General features: G+C 40.3%; 1 long non-coding RNA gene across 1 annotated transcript in view; it reads left to right on the forward strand.

Annotated features, from left to right (window-relative positions):
• Positions 1-9,717, forward strand: part of LOC140641270 (uncharacterized) — a 35,260-nt gene extending 25,543 nt beyond the window's left edge. The window contains exon 3 of the long non-coding RNA XR_012037819.1: positions 9,641-9,717. This is a non-coding gene — a long non-coding RNA (uncharacterized lncRNA). The remainder of the gene's footprint in view (positions 1-9,640) is intronic.
• Positions 9,718-24,705: the final 14,988 nt, after the last annotated feature.

A 24,705-nucleotide genomic window follows, 5' to 3' on the forward strand; every position in this document is an offset into this window, starting at 1 on the left:
GCTCTCCTTAATGTCTGTCAACCAATTACCTCAACCCCCACAGACTGGCCTTGAAAAAAATTTTAATTTAATGTCAAAAATAAACCTTATGGAATCATTTGAGTCTTTATACCACATATATATAATTTTTGGTGAAAGAGAAAGAAAGAAGAAGAAAGAAAGAAAAAGAAAAAGAAAGAAAGAAAGAAAGAAAGAAAGAAAGAAAGAAAGAAAGAAAGAAAGAAAGGAAGGAAGGAAGGAAGGAAGGAAGGAAGGAAGGAAGGAAAAGGGAAGAGAGGAAAGGAAAAGAAAAAAGAAAAGAAAGTGTGGTCAACTGTGTTGAATGCTTTCCACACACACACAAAACAGAAGAGAAGTGATTGGCAACATGGGCTTATTGATGAACCCTGAAAAGAACAATTTCATTCCACTACAGAAATTAAGGACAAATCTGGGTGTTTGGCTAGGTCAGTCGGTGAGTATGCGGTTCTTGATCTCAAGGTTATGAGTTCTGGCCCCATGTTCAATGTAGAGGTTACTTAAAAATAAAATCTTTAGAAGCCTGGGTGGCTCAGTCAGTTAAGTGTCTGCTTTCAGCTCAGGTCATGATCCCAGGGTCCTAGGATCAAGCCCCACATGGGGCTCCCTGCTCAGCGAGTCTGCTTCTCCTTCTCCCTCTGCACTTCCCCCAACTTGTGCTCTTTCTTTCAAATAAATAACATCTTTAAAAAAAACAAAATCTTTTTTTAAAAAAGATAATGATAAACATTGAAAACACTTAGCCTACATTACTTTTCTGAAGAATTGCACACATTTTCATTAAGGACATTGTTTTTGTTTTTATGGGTTTTCTCTCATCTCACTTAATGTGCAGAACCTAGAGGAATTACCCCCATAAATACTTTTAGTTTGTTATTAATTGAAGGTTACCCAATGTTATTCTCTCTAAAGTCATTTGGTTATAGAGAACTTCAAAGGTTAATTATGTGTGACTTTCACACCTTCTCACCCACCCTGCACCCACTGTAATTCTTTGCATGCACCTGAGGGCTTCTCCCAGATGAACTACTTATGAGTCATTCTTTGCTTTATGGGATGGATTCCATTATTGACATGTTTAAGTTATAAAGTCACTGGTCTAGGGGAAGGCTGAAAAATTTAAATACACATTTACAGTTTCCCGCCCTCTTCTCTCCACCAACCCCTTCTCACCTTCCAACCAAGTTAAATTTCCATTGGAGAAAAAGAGAGGAGGGGAGGGGCCACACAGGAAGAAGTGGGTGGAGAAAGGCATCAGTGCTCAGCCTGAGTTTGGAGGACCAAAGTCAGTGGCAGGTCAGCTCCTAGAGGATGATTCACTGCTCTGCTGCGTCCTTCACAGAACACCGACTAAATGCAGTCTCCACCTCTAGAAATTCCATCCAGAACCCTGGCCTCTGGGGAAGGTGGAGAGGGAGGGCCTGTCCTGTGTGTAACTTTGTCTATCTGCACGCCAGGGAGTAAAACAGTTTTCTTTTTGTAGGGTGTGTACATTAATATCAAGAGTTTCATTTTTCTATTCAGTACTTTTTTTTTAAGATTTTATTTATTTATTCATGAGAGAGAGACACACACACACACAGAGAGGCAGGGACACGGGCAGAGGGAAAAGCAGGCCCCATGCAGGAAGCCCGATGTGGGACTCGATTCTGGGATTACAGGATCATGCCCTGGGCCAAAAGCAGGCACTAAACCACTGAGCCACCCAGGGATCCCTATTCAGTACTTTTTAAATGAGTTTTCAAGTGAAATCGATTTCCCTTCTTTGCTTTTAGAAAAATTAAATATTTCAAGTTTGCCAAAAATACACGTGGGAAAAGGCCATGAACCAACCACTGGAGGCCAAATGTAATTTAAAATATGCACAATTCCAAAGTATGATGAAGTATGAAGTAATTTGTTTTGAACTAATAAACTAGTTTCAGCTGAATTATTTGTAAGATTCTTTTTTAAATGACCCAAATATTGTTTTTGAAAAAAAACCTAGAAATTCGCATACTTGTAAAGAACTTGGCAAATTCTACTTACTCTGCTAGACAGATACGAAGCCCTGGCAGTTCCAAGCACACTAATCTTGCACTGACACTCTGCTTGTGTAACATTGATTTCTGAGATTTTAAGTACTTATCTAAGCTAAACTTAGATAAAAGGGCAACAATCTAGTGCTTGAAAAAATCCTATAAGGTTTTCTAAACATTACTATCACATACTTTAATTTTAATCTTTTTTCAAACCCTTAGATACTATAAAGTGAATTATTGTTTTACATTTTAAGAGTTGGGCTTTATGATGATAAAACTAGCAATTTCCCTGACAGTCTGAAAGATTAGTCTGTAAACTTAATACAAACACTAGGACATTTTCCTGAGAATCCATTGTTTTGAACTGGAATAGTAAAGATATTTCTAAATTAAGCTTAAATTTTATCTGAAAAAAAAATGCCAATAATCGTTAGGTTGTTTCCACATTTGCATAGCAAAGCATAATGGCTAAAACATTAGGGAATCAGGCATACTCTCTGGCATTTTAAGAAATACTAAATCATTCTTTTATAAAAAGATACGATGCGTGATTGAAAGCATGAGATTGTCTTGAATCTGGAAACACAGATTTAATAATATTGGATGGACTATTCCTTCTGTTGCTGGAACATACCCCTGAGGGCATTTGAGTGTCACAAGAGTACAGCAGCTGCCTTGAGCAAAGTGAAAGCAGGGTTTAGAAACAACGCATGTGAAAATTATTTAGGGAATGTAGCCAGCAGTTATATCAATTTCCACCCATTTTGAGGTTTCTACAAAAAAAAAAAAAGTCTGTATGCTCTTGGTCTGCATTAATAGAAAAGCATAGTTGACAGTTGCTTCCTACTTCAGAAGCATGACATTTAGTTCTGGATGTTGTATTTTGGAAGGAAAAGAGATAACTGCCAAGTTCTCATGGAGAGAAATCAGGAGCATTGAGGGCCCTGACACATGTCACGCAAAAACAATTGGAGGAATGGACTTGAGCATGTTTGGCTTCTTAGGAGCCATCTCCCTTATGCCGGCTGCCTTTACATTTTTGAAAGGTGTTTTATGGAATATTGACTAGACTTAGCCCATATTGCCTCAGTGTAGCACCCAGACCGAAGAATGAACATTACAGGGAGACGGATTTTGGCACAATTTTCAAATACCATTTTATTAATGTTTCCCAAACACGAGAGGAGTTGCTTCAAAACATAATGAATTGCAGTGTCAAGATCTGTCGAAATAGGCTGGACAACTCTTGGCAAGGAGATTTAAATATTGGGTGGGTTGTTAATGAGACAACCTGTAAAGTCATCACCAATGCCCAATGTAAGATTTCAGAACTTCAGAGCAACAATATGAATGTTCTGTTCTCTTCAAAATGGAACTGGGGCATCCCACCTGATAATTTGCGGGGAAAGTGATGCCTCCCACATGCACATCCTTGGAAGATCGGCAAGTTCAGTTTCTATCCCCTGTGTCCTCCAGCCCCACACCCAATGTGATTAGGACTCTCTGAGGGTGCTTCTTCATTTCAAGGGGCGGTCCTTGTTTGTGTCTCTGCAGGAGCCAAAACTCAGACGCTCAGCCTCCACACTTCTCACTCTTGCCTTGGGGACATGCATATCTAAAAAAGTTGCTCTAGATTAGAGGGAACCTTCATACTGTTATTATTGTAGCCAGAAGGAGGGAGTCTGGTATCCAGCTGAAACCTGGATAATCAAAGAAATTCTCTACTCACATCTGCTGCTGTCACGTGGCATTGCTCATCCTGTCCAAGGCTGCATGGCTGAAACTGTCTCACTAACACAGACCCCTTTTGCACTCTTGGTAGTTCTGCAAGATGTTTCAAAGAGCAATGAAGAACAGTACCTGTTCTGGTCAGTCACAGGACCTGGACTCCCAGTTGGACAACCTTTTAGACTCAGTCACACAGCCAGTCCCCAGGATGTAAGCGAAGTTCGTGTCTATATGTTCCTAAAGCTTAACCTCTGTACACCACACTGGGCAGCCAGGAGAGAATAATAGGAAATGTGGAAAGACTTGATGCATCCCCATGAAGTTCAGCCAGCAAAAAGAATAGGGGTTCCCATATCGTATGACCAAACTGAGTTAGGAGAATGGGAGGCCTCTTGGACCCAAATAACTAGTTTTTAAGTGTCCTCTAGATTTACTAGCCAACTGGGACATTGCCACTTAGTAGTTAGGAGTGGGGGTTCTGGTGCCTGTCTGCCTGGTATCACATCCCACTCATTACTTCTCAAAGCTTCTGCTCCTCATCTTTTTATTCAAGATCACAATAGCATCTATCTCATTGGGCAGTTGTGCAAATTAAATCAAGTGATTTACATAAGAACAAGATTTTAGGAAATAATGAGGATTCAATAAATTCTGGCTATATGCCAGATGCCTCTCAACAAGGTCCAGAGTGCTGAAAATCCTAAGATTCCCAAGTGCGACTGGGGAACACGTGCACAGAAGGCTTTATGCTAAAATCACATAATAAATTCATATAAGTTAGTCTCAATCCAGTGAGTTAGGGGCTAGTCTTTCATATCATCTAGTTATCTCTTCTTTCTTTCTTTTCTTTTCTTTCTTTCTTTCTTTCTTTCTTTCTTTTCAGATTTTATTGATTGGAGAGAGAGAGAGTAATCACAAATCACAAATGGAGGGAGAGGAGGAGGGGAAGCAGGCTCACCACTGAGTAGGGAGCACGATGTGGGGCTCTATCCCAAGACCCCAGGACCATGACCTAAGCTAAAGGCAGATGCTTAACCACCTGAGCCATCCAAGTACCCTTCCTTTTTCTTTATAAATATCTTTAGGATCTTGTTTTTCCCTCATACTTTAATGTATCTGTCCTCAGAAGTACTAAGCCTACTTTTTTCCCAACCTGCTCCTTTCATCTAGCCCAGGACCTTCTCTCTTATGACTAAGAGGTTATGAAGGTATGAGAAAGTTAGAGATGGAAAGGAGGTGGGGGGTGGAGATAGAAGAGGAGGAAGGGGAGGAAAAAGGAAAAGAACTGGAGGGGCAGGGGGCAAAGGTGGAGGAGAAGAAAGTTAAGAGGAGGAGATGGGCAGTGAGGAGAGGAAGAAATAAAGACAGCAGTTTCCTACTTACAAGAGAGCCTGCTTGTCGTCTATTGTGGCCAGGTGCAAATTTTCTGCCCTTTACACACAAATCTTTGTTCTCAGCCCTGATTATTTTCTTAGGCTGAATCCCCAGCAGTAAACTGCTGAGAGAGGGAATGAACATCTGTTAAGACATATTATCATTTTTTAGACATATTATCATGTTCCTCTGCTGCAACTCCTTTGGCCTGGTTTCTGGAAATCTCTCCTTGACTGCATTTAGACCTTCTACCGCCATTCATCTTTCCATGCCCACACTTGTGTTTGCAAGGTTTTAGTGGTATAAAAGTTGTTGCCTGCCACCTTCTCCTTAACATTTAAAAAAAATCCAGAGATTTCTATGGTGGATGATCGTAGACATCACATTTGCATATTGGTGGCATTAAGGGGTTTTTGGTATTTCACCATTAAATATAAGGTTGGCTATTGGCTTAAGATACACACTCTTAAAATCAAGTCAAGAAGATATTCATCTTGCACTGGTCAAAATTCTTGGTTTCAAGGTTCTTTCCCATCAGAAACAGAATCTGAGTAACTTACTGGAAGAAAATTTCACAAGGCTATTTGATCATTCTTGGAATCTCTGTGAAGACTGAAGATCCAAACCCAACCTAAAAACAAGAAAGACCGGGAATCATGAAATTGGGGATTCCCTTGAAGTTTGGGAGTTTTGCTTATTCCTTGAATATCCTATGAGAAGCATCCATTAATAAGTCTCAGGATTGCAAATCACCTGAAATCATCTGGTACAAGGATCCATCTAACATGTGAGGTTTTTTTTAAGATTTTATTTACTTACTCATGAAAGAGAGGTACAGAGAAAGGTAGAGATATAGGCAGAGGGAGAAGCAGGTTCCCTGTGGGAAGCCCGATTACTGGACCTGGGATCACACCCTGAGCCAAAGGCAAATGCTCAGCCGCTGAGCCACCCAGGTGTCCCAAACATGTGAGCCTTTGATGCAATGTTTCTACCAAGTAGTGACCCATCAGTCTCTATAGGGCAGTCATGATTTTGCCAATTTTCTTTGACTTCCTATAGCATTTACCCATTGTTTCTCTTTTTTTTTTTATCCCTTTGGTCATCAGAAAAAAACACATTCTGTTTCCTCTGTCTACAATGCTTTTTTAGTGCTTTTGTAAGACACAATCATACTGATCTTTTAAAAGTAAATTCAAATTTTATCTCTTATAAAAAATAAAAAGCTGGGAAGCTTGATTGCAGCCAAAATTGTTCCTCAAAACTAGTTGGATTGAGGGGATCCCTGGGTAGCTCAGTGGTTTGGCACCTACCTTTGGCCTAGGGTGTGATCCTGGAGTCCCAGGATCGAGTCCCACATGAGGTTCCCTGCATGGAGCCTGCTTCTCCCTCTGCTTGTGTCTCTGCCTCTGTCTCTGTGTGTCTCTCATGAATAAATAAATAAAATCTTAAAAAAAAAAAACTAGGTTGAGATGCCTCTGCCACCCTTGAAGATCCTACCATCTCTGCTGCCTGCAGACTAAGTTCTAACTCACCTCTGATTCTTTGCTTTACCCACTCCTGACTCAGAGTCCTGGGTGAGGGTCTCTGGTTGATCGGGCTTGGCTGCTGTTTGCACTATGGTTCCCCGGGGGTCAGGAAAACAAGTTACTGGCTTTTTAAGGGGTTCCCTTTTTCCCACCAAGATGCACGAAACTCCGTACTCCATAATGGGATGCTGACACTGGATAGTCAAAGATAGAAATGACAAAATCTACTACCCATCTATTCTGACTTTACTAAAATATTTCATCAGGAGTCAGTAATGATTACCCTTCCAGCATTTGAAATGACCATATATATATATATATATATATATATTTTTTTTTTTTTTTTTGCTTCAGACCTATCTCTATAGTAACTATATTTGTAGATTTAGTTGAATCATCTTTCCCTGCTTTTTTTTTTTTTTTCATCTTTCCCTTCTTGGAATAAAATCCACTTGGCTTTGATATTATATTCTTTGAATGTACAGCTAGATTCTGTTTGCTACTATTTTATTTAGGATTTTCATGGTTGGTTAATTCATCAGTGACATAGGTGTGCATAATCCTTTTTAGGCTTTGATACTGGTATTTTGATTCCATTATAAAATACTTTGGATGATTTCCCTCTATTTTTTGGAGCAGTTTAAATACTTGCAAACACTTCTGTGTTATATACTACATACTTCTAAGTGTAATGTAGTGTACATATATAGTATATGTATGTAGTGTAATATATTATGTATATTAATTCATTTAATCTCTGCAACAACCATAGGAAGTTAGCACCATTATTTCCATTTTACACAAGAAAAAATTGGCAAAGTGGTTAAATAACTTGCCCAAGGCCACAATGTTAATCAGCATGAGAATGATATGTTCCTGAATATTAGAAAACTTTTACCAAATATATCCAGGAGTGGTATTTATTTGGATAAGAAGCTCCTTGACAATTAAAAAAAAAAATCAAAACAGTGGTTCTTGAAATGCAGTCCTCCAACTAGCAGCATCTGCATCACTTGGAAAGAGACCTACTAAATCAGAAACTCTGGGGTGAGTCCCAGCAATCTGTATTTCAACAAGCCTTCCAGATGTTTCTGATGCTAGTTGAAGTTGAAGAACCACCAAGCCAGAAATATAACCATGTTAGTCAAACTTTCAATGCAACACTGCTGAACCAAGAAGTAAGGGCAGATTCAAAGTTTAGGATTGGAATCTTCAAGAATGTCTTTTGACGTTGTTTGCATAGCTCTTCTTCTTTGGGGAATTGGTTCTCCCCCACAGCAGTGCAATCGTGTGATTTTTGGTGGGGCTGCTCAACCAGGACCCTGCTCAGTGGGCACAGAACATTCCAGACATTCCTAACACCCTATTTATCTGGTTTTAGTAGGCAAAGGCATGCAACCCAAGTCAGACCAATGAACACCCCTTCTGGGCTTTACATTTAGAGCTGTTTGGCTTTTTGCATTAGGGAGGTGATGGCAGATGAGAACTAGGGGATATTGTCTGATAATTTCCCTGAGAAAGCCCACCTGTATAGAAGGGAATAGGTCCAGAACAGTGAGGGGAAAAAATGTTGAGAGAGAAACCTAACCAGCTCATCTGAGACCCTGGATGTGTCATCCTGAAACCAGTCCTACCCTGAATTTACCAGTTACACAAGTCAATAAACTCATATGCTTGGATGACTTTGAGTTGGGCTTCAGTCACTTGCAGCAGAAAGCACTCTGGCTACTACACTAAAGGTAGAGAGTAGACAGAGGGTGTTAACCCATCTCATTATGGCAATGTTTTAATTTTCAAATCTACTAGCATTTTGACAACACCAAAGGGCTTATCTAAATTATACTTGTATACTACTCAGCACCTTAAAACATTGTGTAACTAGTTAAAGTAATTTGGCCTTTTTATAATGTTGGTCCATAAACTTGCATTTTGTTTGAACCCAAGCTATTGCTTCCATCTGTCACCAGTAATCTGTGACACTTTTGTTTCCCCACAGCTGGCAGCTGCCACAGAAAATATCAATTCTGCTGACTCCTTTGGGAGTTTGCTCACTTGGAAAGAAACTCAAAAGGGCAAACCTTGGCAGCTCTTGTTCCTCTGCTTGGCTTAACTATAAGATAAACCCTAACACGTAAGAAGCACTCAATAGATATTTATTGAATAAATGAAATGAAGCCTGGGAGAAAATTTTATTAAAATTACGATTTAAAAAAATGAGGATTTTATTTCAGCAGCTCAGTTCAGCATCCATGCATGAATTGGGGGAATGTATTCACTTTGGCAAGTCTTAAGTATCAGGGGGCCCCTGGGCGGTTCAGGGGTTGAGCGTCTGCCTTTGGCTCAGGGCGTGATCCTGGGGTCCTGGGATCAAGTCCCCACGGGGAAACTGCTTCTTTCTTTGCCTGTGTCTCTGCCTCTCTCTGTGTGTCTCTCATGAATAAATAAATAAAGTCTTTTAAAAAAAAAAAAAAACTTAAGTATCGGAGCTGAGGTAATCACAGTAACAGAGCCGATGGCTGAGGGGCTAAGCCTCAGGCACCACGCCCAGACACCTGCGCTGCAGAGCCCTGCGCCTGGGCTCCGTCAGGTGGTAGGTGAGCTGCGAGCCTTCAGCTGGGGCTACTTAGCTCTGACCCAACTTTACCTCCTCAGCTGTCCAAGTGGATTACTGTATTGTCTTGGCTCCTAGCCCAAGCTGGCTTAAATGTGTATTTCTGAAAGGTTTATGGCCAGCGAGATTCCTGCCTGAGTTGTGCTCAGCACGTTAGTCTGCTGAGCTATCCCTAATGGGATCTAAGTTCCAGTGAAAAATAACCTCAGGGAGACCTGTTCATTCCAGGTAGAGTACTAGAAGAATCCCTTCCTACACTGCTGTGGTTTCTTTGTGTTTCTGGCTTTTTTTGTGTGTGTATAATTGGCCCTGTTAAGAAGAAAACAGGTCTCCCAGCAGATCTTCTTTATTTTTTTTTCCAGAAGCAAACTTGTTTAACTTCCAAATGTAAGTATTCTTTGTCTACCTGAGGCGAAAAGTATATACTTTAAAGAATGACCTCAGAAAGAAGAAAGAAAGAAAGAAAGAAAGAAAGAAAGAAAGAAAGAAAGAAAGAAAGAAAAAAGAAAGAAAAAGAAAGAAAGAAAGAAAGAAAGAAAGAAAGAAAGAAAGAAAGAAAGAAAGAAGAAAGAAGAAACTCTGAAAAAATTCCATAAAATTATAAATTTTGCATATTCCAGCTATAGTTTGCTAATCCTTTCTGGGTATTCTTGACATTAATGGAACAGAAAACTATGTCTCATGTTTTAAATCAATAGTCTATTTTTAAAAAATTTATTTGAGAGAGAGAGAGAGAACCTGAGGTGGGGCGGGGGGGAGAGGGAGAGAAGCTGACTCCCTGCTTCTTCAGTGCAGAGCCTGATGAGGGGCTGGATCTCACGACACCGAGCTCATGACAGAGCTGAAATCAACTGAAATCAACTTCAGCTCATGACAGAGCTGAAGTCCAACACTTAACTGACTGAGCCACTCAGGTGCCCCTTTGTTTGAATTTTGAAAGGACACAATTCCACCCCCCTTTAAGTGGTTGAAAAATGAACAGAATCACATTGTTTATTACAGAAATATACAAGTTCCAGTTTGCCAAAATAAAGTGTCTGACACACACCTGGGAGGTTCTGGCATGCCCCACTGATGCGGTTTGCCTTTTGTCATTTACCAAATGATTGTAGGTTTTGAATACTGCAGCAGGCACTCCCATTTGGGCAGGGAAAGCTTTGAGAATGTAAACTAAAAAAACAAAATAGCACCTTCTCTTACAGAGTATTTTATTTGAGTATCAACTTTTACAAAATAGAAGTCAGTTCCTTTGAAAAGCCTAAAAGTCACAGAATATCAAGGATGATGATGAAAAAAGAATTCAAAGATGTTTAAGAGCAAAAAAATGTATATTTTAAAAACAAATATCCCAATATCCTTACCTCTTTGATCCTGTAAACCAGCTGTTCAGCAAAGTTCATTTTAAAACCACATAAACAATATTTTTCAAAATTTATTAGAAGTTGCTGACTCAATTAGCTCTCCCAAATAATTGAAGCTAATTGGGGGGGGAGGGGATTGTGAGAGCCACCTGGCTCCCTTGCTCAGTCATATCCTATGTTTTGTGACATGACCTAAACCCTGTTTTAAACTTTCTTGTTCCTTCCATGTGCTCCATCCTGGAAGAGACCGAGGCATCCAGCCTGACCAAGCAACATTCTATTAGTAAAATGTAAAGCTCAACTTTAGGCAGTAACTAAAGCCTCTGAAATTGCTGTTCCTTTGCCTTCTTGTGCATTTCTTATTCTTATCTTCTTTGGCTCTGCACCTTCTATTATTATCTGCCTTGGGAAACTTGCTCACTCTGATAATTCATTTTAGACACACCTCCCTGGTTGATGTTCTCCAGGATAGATTGGATCTGTGCACTATCTCTGAGGGTGAAAGATGCTCCAGCCCCCAACCCAACCCCAAACAGAAAGCCAACCACTGGTGGTCAGCAGGCCAGCCCTGCCCAGCTCTTTTGGTTGCCCCATCTCTGCACTTAGTCATTTCTAATTAACCTTTTCAGTCTTTCCGTGACTCAGATCCTCCCTTTTAAAAAGTAAGGCTGAGGCACCTGGGTGGCATAGTTGGTTAAGAGTCTGACTCTTGGTTTTGGTTCAGGTATAATCTTAGGGTTGCAATCTCAGGATTGTGGGATAGAGCCCCATGTGGGGCTCCATGCTTAGGGTGGAGTCTGCTTGGGTTTCTCTCTTCCTATCTGCCCCTCCTCCATGTGTGCATGCTCTCTCTCTTTCTCTTGCAAATAAGTAAATCTTAAAAAAAATAAGGCCAAAGAAATCACCATATTTAACACAAAAATAACAGATTAAGTATAGATTTCCTTAAAATACTTTTTACTGTGTCAGAAAGGGCTAAATACTCCTCCAAGAGGCACTTATTGTATGTTAATGAAACTAACTTAAAAAAATTTTTAATCTCTAAATTTCTTTAAATTTTGTTTATTCACCAGACTCTTTCTTATAAAGCACCAAATGGCAAAAGGGATTTTGTCCTGTGCACACACCTCCATTATGTCTCTTCCCCAATTTTTTAACATTATATGACCTTAGAAGTTATGTCATCAAAAGCAAACCATTTTAGCAAGAGAAAAAGTAATTTTCTGCTTGTGGATGCATTTGCAAGCCAAGGAGAGAGGCCTCAGAAGGAACCAAACTTGCCAACACCTTGATTTCGGCCTTCTAGTCTCCAACACTATGAGAAAATAAATTTCTGTTGTTGAAGCCACTCGATCTGTTGTATTTTGTTATGGCAGCTGTTGCAAGTGAATACAGTACGTGTACCAGAAATTTCACTCCTAGTTATGTCATCAAGAATATTGAAAGCATATGACCACACAAAAAATGTGTAATGAATATTCACAATGGCATATTCATAATAGCCCAAACCCCAAATATCCATCACATGATGAATAGATAAAATGTGGCATAACCATACAATGAAATATTATTCAGTAATTAAAAAGAATAAAGTACTGATAAATGTCACTACACAGATGAATCTTAAAAACATTAAGCTAAAAAAAAAAAACATTAAGCTGAATTAAAGAAGCCAGACACAAAAGGCTACATATTACATGATTCCATTTATTTTTTATTTTTTTTTTAATTAGAAAATTTTCTTTATTAGAGGGAAAGACAGGGAGCCAGAGGGAGAGAAAAAGAGAGAATCCTAAGCAGGTTCCATAGCCAGCCCAGAGCTAGATCTGGGACTCCAATCTCTTGGCCCTGAGACCCTGACCTGAGCAGAGAACAAGAGTGGGAGGCTCAACTGACTGAACCACCCAGATGCCCATATAAGATTCCATCTAAATGTAATGTCCAGAATAGGCCCATCCATAGTAACAGCTGTTGCCAAGGGCCACCTGGGTGATTCAGTCGGTTAAGCACCTGACTTGGATTTCAACTCAGGTCATGATCTCAGGGTCTTGAGATTAAGCCGCATGTTCGTCTTCATGCTGGCTGTGGAGCCTGCCTAAGATCTCTCTCGTCCTCTCCTTCTGCACCTTCCCTGCCACATGTGTGCACTATTCCTCTCTAAAAACAAACAAAACAAAACAGAACAAAAAACGCATTTGCCTAAGAATGGGGATAGGAGGGAATGGGGAATAATGGCTGATGAATCAGTTACTTTTAGAGGAGGATGAAAATGTTTTGGAATTAGTGGTGAGATTGCATAACTAAAAATTACTGAATTGTATATTTATTTTTTATTTTATTTAAAAAAAGATTTTATTTATTTATTCATGAGAGATATATAAAGAGAGACAGAGACATAGGCAGAGGGAGAAGCAGGCTCCTCGAGGGCAGCCTGATGTGGGACTCGATCCTGGGACTCCAGGACCATGCTGAGCCAAAGGCAGATGCTCAACCACTGAGCCACCCAAGCACCCCTGAATTGTACATTTAAAAAGGTGATTTTATAGCATGTAAGTTACAGTGCAGTAAAAAATCCCATCTGTCCCATCTTATTATAAGTATTATTTATTATTCATCCAACATGTCACAAAGAGTGCAAGTAAATAGCCAGTGGTCAAAAACATGGCCAGACAAAGTGGGGTTTGTATTTTAGCATCAGGAGGCTCAACTTCTTTTTTTCCCCCACTTTTTATTTTGGTATAAAATCAGAATTACAAATAAGTTTCAGCAACAGCACACAGAATCCCCAAATACCTTTCACCCATATTTCACAAATGTTAGCATTTTTTTCACACTTGTTTTATCCCTTTTCCTTGGCATTTGTATATGTACTAGCATAATATACATAAAATATATAATATACTGCATAATAATATGATACATACATGCACTTTTTCTAAGTTGTTTGAGAATAAGTTGCAGATATGATGCCCCTTTATTCCTAAGTATTTCAGTGTGTACTTCCTAAAAATAAGAGCATTCTTTTCCATAACCACAAAATCAGGAAATTGTCACTGATGCAATATTACTGCCTAAGCTACAGAACTTACTCAGATTTTTCCAATTATCTGCATAATGTCCTTTAGAGTAAGAGAAGATTCTAGAACAAGTACTGCATTCAATTGTTTTGTCTCTTTAGTCTTAATCAGTGGGGAGCAGTTCCTCTGTCTTTTTGGTGTTTCCTTATGATTAAATTGAGATTAGGCATTTGTGGCAGAAATTCCCCCAGAATACTCAGTGCATTATATCAAGAAACACTTTATGTCAATTCGTTGTCTATCTGGGGACTTTAGCTGTGATCCTTCAACAAAGAGGCCTGCCCATTTCCTCCCTGGTAGGGTAACCATTTTTCTCTTGGTGGTTAAGAATATTGTGGGCACCCTTCATGTCACCAACTGCCTCATCTGCCCGGTGATGGTAAGGGTGCCAAAGGGCTGTTCCTGATGACTCCAGCTCCCCTTCTCATCCGCCTTTTCCCTTTGCTCTCTGCCCTGCTGGTGGATCTGCCTCACCTGACCCATCCTCTGGATCCAGGTCCTTCCTAATCCTCATCCCTAAGGACACTTTCTGGGCTGTGCTGTGATTTGCCCTTTTGTATATGTTTACATAATGGTCGATAGACTGCGTATTACCTCTTGGGGGCAAGATTGGGTTTTATTCATATTTGTGTCTTGGAATGTGTTAAGTTGTGTGTTTTTCCAATGAATCAGTTCCTGGGGTGAGGAAAGACCCAGTGAAATGGTTTGCTTGGATTTCAATGGTTTTGTCCCTTCACTGGACCTTCAGACTTAAGTGGATAATGATATGGAAAAGAAGTTCTTCTGAAAGATAAAAGTAAAGATGTAAATCGCTGTTGCTTCGAAATAAATTTGCTTCTGGAAGAGACCTGGATGACCACAATTTCCAATGCTGGTAATTTATAAAAGAAATCTTAAAGATTCCCCCAGATGAAGCAGAGCTGGGCCAGAACTCAGGTCCCCTCCAGGACTTTTTCACAGGACTAAATTGCTTTTAGCCTTGGTCCAATGCTTACACACACAAAGTAGCATGGACAAATTTCATGACCTTGGCAAATTAAGATGGCAAATTAAGTTTGCTCTTTTTTTTTTTTTTTTCAAGATTTTATTTATTTATTCATGAGAGACACAGAGAGAGAGGCAGAGACACAGGCAGAGGGAGAAGCAGGCTCCTTGCGGGGAGCCCAATGCAAAACTCGATCCCAGGACCCTCGAATAACGACCTGAGCCAAAGGCAGATGCTCAAACACTTAGCCACTCAGGCACCCAGGTTGCTCCATTCTTTTTTTTTATTCAGGTAAAATCCATATAACAAAATTAACTATTATTTTAAAGTGTACAATGGCATTTGTTGCATTAAATTTTTGTCTTGTTTCCTTAAACATTAACAAATGTTTTATGTGATGTCCCATTAGACCCCTGTTCCACTTAAACTCCAGATAAAGTTATTTTCAGAAGCAGCATGGGCAAAAGCTTGAACAAAGAAGGGATGAAATTAGTTCTCTCCTCCTTCTGCCACATATACTCCATCAAGGGAGATGCTTGGTTAACTATTTTATTTATTTATTTATTTATTTATTTATTCATTCATTCATTCATTCATTCATTCATTTATGATTTATTTATTTATTCATCACACACACACACACACACATACAGAGGCAGAGACATAGGCAGAGGGAGGAGCAGGCTCCCCGCAGAGAACCTGATGTAGGATTCAATCCTGGATCCCAGGATCAGGCCCTGAGCCGAAGGCAGATACTCAACTGCTGAGCCACTCAGGCATCCCCTTGGTTAACCTTTTAGCAGACACTTGTGAAAAAACAATAAATGAGTCACTCCTTCATGTGCACTATTTTATCACCAAGGTTTTTATTGTCTTTATTTTGCCTGTTATGCTTTGGTTACAAAAAAAGAAGAGAAAGAAGAAAGAAAGAAAGAAAGAAAGAAAGAAAGAAAGAAAGAAAGAAAGAAAGAAAGAAAGAAAGAAAGAAAGAAAGAAAGAAAGAAAAAGAAAGAAAGAAAGAAAGAAAGAAAGAAAGAAAGAAAGAGAAAGAAAGAAAGAAAAGATAGAAAAAAAAAAAGCCAGGGGAGGGGGCAGAAAGCTTAGCAGCTTTGATGATAATTTTGGTTTGACTCATCATCAACTGAAGAGTGAAGTGGTGAATTTAGGAACCTCTGCAGAGGTGGGAGTGGTAAGCTTTGTCTCTCACCCAGCCTTTGCTGCCCAAATGGGCTCCACATCTCCCGTGAATCTTTCCGCCAAATTTCCAGACCACTGTGATTCCCCCACTCTGGAGTTTGCTTTTGGGGCTACTCGTCTGCTTCCAAGAGCAAAGCCCTGAGTTTTTTGAATGGTCTTTTTATATACCTTGTTCAGTCTTTCCAAGTTAACCGAAGACTCTTTATATTTGAAATCTCTTGGTATTGACTGCTTTGCTTTAATTTAATAAATATGGATTAAGATGTATCTGAAGTTCTTTCCCCAGGCATGCGATTTGTCAGACTAGTGTGGCACTTGCAGTTTAAATCCACATGGCTCTTACTCCCTCTGAGAACTAGAATTTGAATAGGAAAGCTAAATAGGATATGCTTATTTGACAAAGGTTTCTGGAGCTTGCCTGATGGTAGGTGGAAGGGATACAAAGAGGAATTGGACAAGGTTTTGGTACTCAGAGACTTACAATGTCCTCAGAGTGTTATTGTGGGCTCATCTCAACACTCGTTCACTGAACTCCACCAAGAGATCTTTAGGAAATGTTTGAAATTCTCATTTAGATCGGGGAATGTTGGTCTTATAAGACATTCTTAGGAAAAGGTAAGCCTATGAATTCTTTTAATGTCTTCTCTTGTAAATAATGCCTTGAAGGATAAAGAACACTAATTAATTGGTGGAAGGGGGGAGGAATCAATAAAAGGTTGTTCTAGTTATGTATAGGCTGGACTCTAACCAAATCAACACATTTAATCTTACCCAACACTGCCTCCAGTTTTAGACCATTTCTTTTGGGGTGCAGAAAAGATCAGACAAATTCTACCTATGCCCTGAATGCAGATTTTCAGGTGCAGCTAGATATTGCTGTTTCCAGAAGAAAAGGAGGGGCAAACCCATTCATTTCATTTTCACGACAGAGATGGTGAAGAAGAAACTACAGGTGCTTACTAGGATTTTAGTTTAATGGGAAACACACCCGAGTGTTAGAAGCAAGACTGCTGGTTTCATCTGAACTTGAGAAGCTGTAGCATCTATGGGTATAATTTTGCAGCCCCCCCTCACCCGACAATATGCACTGTTAAGTTCTTCCAGCATTAACTGGGTCTATGAGACAACATCAGCCAGCCCAGTGAGCGAGGCAGAACAGGATACCACATTCTCTGTGGCTGCTACTGTAGTCTGCATGTGTTGGTAAGAGTTCTGCTCTATTTCCTGCTGCCCAATTTTTTTTGAAATCTCACTGCTGTCTAATGACTTAGGACTTCTACATCCTGAGTAGGCTGGCATGAGCACTTGTATCTAGTGCTTAACCAGAGAGAAGTCTCCCATTTGGTTGTAAGAAACTGAATGATAACTTTTAGAGACAGTTCACAATCTCCTGTGTGATGCTGAGATTCTGAAAGGAAGTCTAACAGACATTCTTTTTTTTCCCAGACATTCTTTACTCAAAAAAAAAAAAAAAAAAAGTTTAGTGTTTAAGTTAACAGGCCCCACATTTTCCTGCAAATTCCTTAAATCGTTTTCTAACACACTGCTTTAACTTACCTTCAAATAATTCTAAGCACATCAGTTGTGGCTATTTAGAGTTCTTGTACTCCAGCAAGGACAGAATTAGCCAGAACATGACCCTATGATCATCATTTTACCAGAAACCATAAATTCCATGGTAGCCCTGAAGTAACATCCTATTAGACATGTGTCTCCTTTTATGTTACATTGAATTTCCTCCGGTTACAAGTGACAAAAAAAAAAAAGAAAAGAAAAGAAAAGAAAAGAAAAAAGAAAAGAAAGGAAAAAAAAGAAAGAAAGAAAGAAAGAAAGAAAAAGAAAAAAAGAAGAGAGGAAAGTTTAGGCAAAAAAACAAGGGGTGGAGGCCCTTGTAGGAGAACTCTGGAGCATCTCCTCAATGCAGGGAAGAGGGGCACCAGGTCTTGAGAGGGCAGGAGCAAAGTGCCCCTGGGGACCTCGCTGAGGATGGACACATTCAGAGATTTTCTCTGTAGAGTGCTTGCTGCCTCAAACATTTCTAGATCAAAACGTCCACTTTTTGGGAAAGATATACGGTTTTCCTTCTTTGCTCAGGATTTAGCTCTGGACCAGTCAGCCTTGACGATTGAGTAGAACCAGACCAGAGACACAAGATTTAGAAGAATCGAAAATCTACTCTTGTGAGCTCAGTGGAGGCCCTCAGAGAGTAAGGGGCAGTCCACGGCCACCTACACATGACTTTAATACCATAACCACATATTGCAGTTAAAAGCAAACCTTGCTTATTTTCCATTGTAGAGTGATGAATGCATTAAGTGATGCATTCTTTCCTAATATTTTTGCGACTTCTTCTTTTGAATTAAAAGAGGTCTGGTGCAGTAATAAGAGGCAGAGTGTGACCAATGGAAAATACAGGATAAGTCTGGCATCTTGGTATGCAATGGGAGTTATGTGAGAGACAAAAAACTTGCAATTATTATGAACACACAGTCAAGGGCAAAGTCTTTTATGTAGTTAGCTTTATAAGTAGAATTTGACTTTTGGAGTGCATAGGTGGTTTAACTGACTGACTCTTGGTTTCGGCTCAGGTTGTGATCTCAGGGTCATGAGATCGAGCCTTGTGTTAGGCTCCATACTCAGCGAGGAGTCTCCTTAAGATTCTTCCTCTCCCTCTCCCTTTCCCCCCAGTTTGTGCGTGCTTTGTCTCTCTAAAATAAAAATAAATAAAATCTTTAATAGAATTTAACTTTTGAGAAAGGTCCAAAAACATACCATTATTGTTATACGTCACAGGTGCTAATTGGCTTCTAGTCTTAAATGTGTTTATTCGTATAGACACAGGCATGTATTTTTTGATATCATTGCACTTCATCACATCCAAACATTATGTTATCTGTAGATAGTCTTTCTAAATATGAAGATGGAAAGCCATAATTAACAATGTCTAAACTTTGTACGTGTAATTATGACTGTTAGAGTCACTATTTTGGTGTTTAGTCTTTAATGGAAGTCCCATTCCTTTGTCTTGCACGAATGTCCTAAGTCTATTCCCTACGATATATTGGACCTCAGAAAGCTAAGGCAAGACCCAAAGTGGAAAGATTGTGGAAAGGCTTTTCTGGAAGTCCAGAGGACAACTCAGTATGCCTCCAGTGACCACAGAGTGGACAAACACTTCATGTCTAGGAAGGAGATTAGGTCAGTCCCTCCCTGTCCTCTGCTCATGATGTCATCAGGAACTGCAAAATGCAGGCCAAGGATGCCTGCATGATGATGATCCCTGCATCAGATCAGTTTTCTGCCTGATTAATATATTGTTTTCATTTCTAGAGAAGCATATAAGTGAATGTTTCTTCCTCTTCCAGCACTTGATATATACAGAAATTCTGAAAATTCTCATTCCAGACTATAACAAACATTGACATTTCATATGAATAAATGAAGATGTCATCTCTTGATGAACTATTGAACTATTTATCTCCTTATCATCCCATAAGCTGGCATGTTTTTATAGTTCTCCAAAAAATAAACTCTGGGGGATATTTTCCTTCTTTTAATTATTCAGGAATGGAAAAGATGCCTATTTTACTCCCTCTGTCAACCTCAGCCCACAGACTGTGAAAACACATTAGTCACTCAATTTACACTTCCGAAGGAAAACAAAACACACACACATACACACAAACCTAGCAAAGCAAACTCTACAGTTCTCAGATCATCAGATTTTTCCAAATAAAGCTTATCAGTTTGTGTCTCAACTGCCATACCGAAATCCCTAAAAACCCAAGGTAACAAAGCAGAAGAAACAGACCATGGTCTTGTTGGAATGTGCAGCATTCCCAAGGCAGCTTGGTCATGGAGTCTTTAGCTCTGCAGGTAACACATCCGTGTTCCCCCAAAGAAGCAAGGCTAATCTCTTGGGCAGCCTTTATTTCTGGACCTTGTTCTTGAATAATTTCCTGGGAAGCATGGAAAGAGATCATGGTTTGCAGTCAAGCAGTCCTGGATTCCACTTGCTCCTCAGACCCTTGGCTGTGAGGCCTTGACCAGTTCTGTCCTCATTTGCTTCTTCCTTAAAACAAGCAATATCGGGCAGCCCGGGTGGCTCAGCGGTTTAGCGCTGCCTTCAGCCCAGGGCCTGATCCTGGAGACCCGGGATCGAGTCTCACATCAGGCTCCCTGCATGGAGCCTGCTTCTCCCTCTGCCTTGTCTCTGCCTCTCTCTCTTTCAGGAATAAATAAAATAAAATTTAAAAAAAACAGCAAGCAATATTTGCTCCCAGGACTGTTGGAGAATGGTCAGCAATAGCTACTAACTAGTGGAACAGAGATTACAGAAGTGACACCCTGAGAAATTTAACAACAGCACTCCTTCTTTCCAGACAATCCTGAGACTTGAGTTATTTGTTCAGAGGGTAGCAACAGTGGGGTGGGGATCGTACTGCAGCAATCCTCATTGGTGTTGGGGATATGAACTGATATTCCACTTCAGGGAGGCTGGAGGGCCTGAAGCTGCTGGAATCTGGGCCTCTTTTCCTTACCTTTCCACCTTGGTGTGCTGTACAAATATTCTTGTTTCCATGCCAAGTGTGTGGTTGTAGACCTGTAGGAAACCTTTGCAGAGCTTTTAGACTAGTGTAGGCAGCAGTCCTGGGGAGGAGTAGAGATAGTACTTACAATGAAAGTCTGTATCCCCTGTGATCCCACAGATCCTTCTCAGGTCCATAAGGGGGCATATATGAGGGTGTTCACCACAGCAGGGTACGCAGAAGCAGGCAGCTGGTGTGATATGGGTGCCTACCGCCAGGGCTGGGTGCTAGACACGGGAGGTGTCCACGATGAAGACCTGTGTAACAGAGTAGATGTGAACCCAGCAAGATCCTGCTCAGGGATTAAAAGAAGAAAGTGAATGAGATTTACAACATGATATCACTTATACAAGTGTATCAATGTATACAAAGTGTAAACATTTTAGAATAACATAGTAGACAAAATAATATACATTGAACACTCAAATGGTTGTGGGAATTGGAAATAAGAGTGGACAATGGAGGTAGAAAGGAATGGATGAATGGATGGATGGATGGATAGACAAATGAATGAGTGAATGAATGAATGAGTTGGGGCGGGCATTGCAGAAGAACTGGAGATATGATTGAGTTAGCTTGGGGGCACCTGGGTGGCTCAGTCAGTTAAGCATCTGACTCTCGATTTCAGCTCAGGTCATGATCTGAGGATCTTGAGATTGAGTCCTGCATCTGCTCCGTGCTCAGTGTAGAGTCTATTTGAGATTTTCTCTGTCCCTCTGCTCCTCGTGCCTGTAATCAGGCACGAGCACATGAACTCTCTCTCTCTCCCCTAAATCAATGAATTTATAAATAAATACAATCTTTAAAAAAATGATTTACCTAGCCTGTTGCTTCTGTATTCCTAAATAAAAAATAATTATCATTTTCCATGTGTGTGACTTTTGAAAAACTGAGAAGCAACTCTTCTGGGCAATGCAAACATTTCCTTGGAAGCCAGTAAAAGTGGAAATTAATAGCAATTTAACAAAAGTTAAATGTCAAACTAGGAGAGAAAAAATGTGTATGTAGCCTGTTCTTCCCATAATAATTATATAAGGGTGATTTGTAAAGAGAGGCCATTACTTTGAAATAAGATGTTAAGGGATACCTGGGTGGCTCAGCGGTTGAGCATCTGCCTTAGGCTCAAGGTATGATCCCAGGGTCCTGGCATCGAGTCCCACATCAGGCTCCCTGTGAGGAGCCTGCTTCTCCCTCAGTCTATGTCTCTGCTTCTCTGTGTCTCTCATGAATAAATAAAATCTTTTAAAAAATTTTTTTTAAAGAAATAAGATGTAAAAATCACTAGGTGTATTGCATTAATAGTTTTAAAGAAATGCAGTTTTTTATATTGAAAGAAGATCATTGGGTGATCTAGGAGGTCTAAATTTGGAGCATTCACAATGATTCTCATGAATCAATGGTAGTAGGGAGGGTATTTTCCCTTAGTCGATACTCTTTTGCTTGCCTTACACCTGCCAACAACCAGAGCTTATTAGGCCCTTCTGATTTCCAGCCCCTATTCCTGTCCTGGACAAAACATCTGAGAATGGTGTCTACAATTATTTTGAAAACAGTTTGGTTTGTCTTGAAGGTGGCTCTCCAGTGGGGCACTAGGAAAGGAAGGGAATGCTATTTTGGCTGAACCTTGCATGCTAGGTAGGACATTGCACGTACAGGGAGCAGCATGATTGATGGCCTGGAGATAGGAATGTACAGGCAAAAACAGGAAGCTGTCTAGAAATCAAGAGACTGTACTCTGCACAGCTGTGGGGTCTTCCAGGCCCAGGCTCCCAGGACAGCTCAGACCCTGCAGCCACAGGTGATGAGGAAAGGAGAGTAGGGGGGGAGCTTTCAGGGGCACTGTTGAACACGAGAGGGGCCTGGAACCAGCAGCTTCTCATCAAAATCTCATAGATTAAAACAAAAGGCCCATTATAGCCAAACATAGTTTTCATTTTTTTTGTAAAGATTTTATTTATTTATTCATGAGAGACACACAGAGAGAGCCAGAGACATAGGCAGTGGGAGAAACAGATTCCCTATGGGGAGCCCAATGCCGGACTTGATCCCAGGACCCTGGATCATGCCTTGAGCCAAAGGCAGACACTCAACTACTGAGCCACCCAGGTGCTCCTATTTTATTTTATTTTATTTTATTTTATTTTATTTTATTTTATTTTATTTTTAAGATTTTATTTTATTTATTTGAGAGAGAGACAGAGAGAGAATGAGTGTTGAGGAGGAGCAGAGGGAAAGAGAGAGAAGCAGACTCCTCACTAAGCAGGTAGCCTGACACATGGCTCCATCACAGGACCTGGAATCATGACCGGAGCTGAAGGCAGGTGCTTAACTGACTGAGCCACCAGGTGCTCCTCATTTTCAATATTTTTAAATTGTGATAAAATATATATAATAAACCTTGGCATTTTTTCTATTTTTATTAAAATTCCAGTTAGTTAACATACACAGTAATACTAGTTTCAGTTGTAGAATTTAGTGATTCATCATTTATATATAACCCCCAGTGTTCATCATAACAAGTGCCCTCCTTTTTTTTTTTTTTTCTAAAGATTTTATTTATTGATTCATGAAAGACACAGAAAGAGAAAGACAGAGATGTAGGCAGATGGAGAAGCAGGCTCCAGGCAGGGAGCCTGATGTGGGACTCGATCTTGAGACCGCGGATCATGCCCTGAGCCAGGGGCAGGTGCTCAACCGCTGAGCCACCCAGGCATCCCCCAAGTGCCCTCCTTGATGCCCATCCTCCCACCCACCTCCCCTCTGATAACCACCAATTTGTTCTCTAGAGTTAATTGTTTCTTGGTTTGCCTCTCTCACATATATACACAACATGTATATATATGCAACATCTTTGTTTATTCATCAGTCATGGACATTTGGGCTCTTTTCATAATTTGGCTATGCTGATAATGCTGCTATAAACATCAGGGTGCATGTGTCCTTTTGAACCAATAATTTCGTGTCCTTTGTTAGGTAAATACCCAGTAGTGCAATTGCTGGATCATAGGGTAGTTCTATTTTTAACTTTTTGAGGAACTACCATACTGACAAACCTTGGCATTTTCCCTGTACAATCCAGTGCCATTGACGACTTTCATGGTTTTGTGCAATCATCACCACAATCCATTACCAACTCTTTCATCACTGCCAAACATGATGCTTCAAATATTGTTACACTATAATTAGGCTTAGATGGAAAGAGGTCTGTTTATAAAAGAGGATGTTTAACATCATCATCCTCTGCCCTTGGATCCCTATCACAGGTATTCTGACAACCTCCTGCTGCCTATTTGCACCTGGGCTGGGGGCAGCAGCCTGCAGGGGTGGGATGTACAGCGGTGGTCAGTCCCTTCATTAACCTGCAGGCTGCATTCTGCTTTGCTCATGTCCAAGCCCAAAGGTTGGGCTGCTGGATAGTTTCTTTCTCTTCTGGAGATCACAGGAGTGGAGGAAAAGTCACCAGGTACGTGGGCCAGAGGCCTTCAGACACAAGCCCTGCATTTTGCACCAGAGTTGGTGCAACCATTCCTTCTATCTCTCTTCCCTGGTCCCCTTTCCAACTTCCCCAGGGAACCATTTTCATGGGTTTAATGTAATTTATTTTAGTTAATTGTGGAATGCATCAGTTATTTTGTACTCCTGCATTTTTAACTCTCTAAATTGTCTAGATCCAGACCTACATAAAGGGATAAGGTTTCCCTTTATTGTTTCTACATTATCACTGAAACTGGCCTATATGTTCTCCTGGACACACCTCCTTGACTTATGTTAAGGAAAAATATACACGGGCAGCCCGGTGGCTCAGCGGTTTAGCGCAGCCTTCCTGGAGACCCGGAATCGAGTCCCACGTTGGGCTCGCTGCATGGAGCCTGCTTCTCGCTCTGCCTGTGTCTCTGTCCCCCTCTCTCTGTGTGTCTCTCATGAATAAATAAATACAATCTTTAAAAAAAAGGAAAAATACATACATTTCTCTTTATTAATGCTCTTTACCTTCAACTAGATGTCTTTTGTGAGTAGTTTGTAGCTTATAGAGAAACTATACTCCCTGGTTCCTCTCTTTGTAGTTCTAAGTCACTTTTCCAGAGGCTCTATATCCATTAGGGTTCCTCGTTGCAAGCACAGAAGCGGATTTTGACTTAAGGAGAAAAGGAAGGTACTGACTACCTATCAGGTAGTGCACAGAATCATGGGATGGCTAGAGGTCCTAGGTGAAAAGAA

Source organism: Canis lupus, chromosome 10 (genome assembly GCF_048164855.1).
Source record: "Canis lupus baileyi chromosome 10, mCanLup2.hap1, whole genome shotgun sequence".
Taxonomy (NCBI): Eukaryota; Metazoa; Chordata; class Mammalia; order Carnivora; family Canidae; genus Canis; species Canis lupus.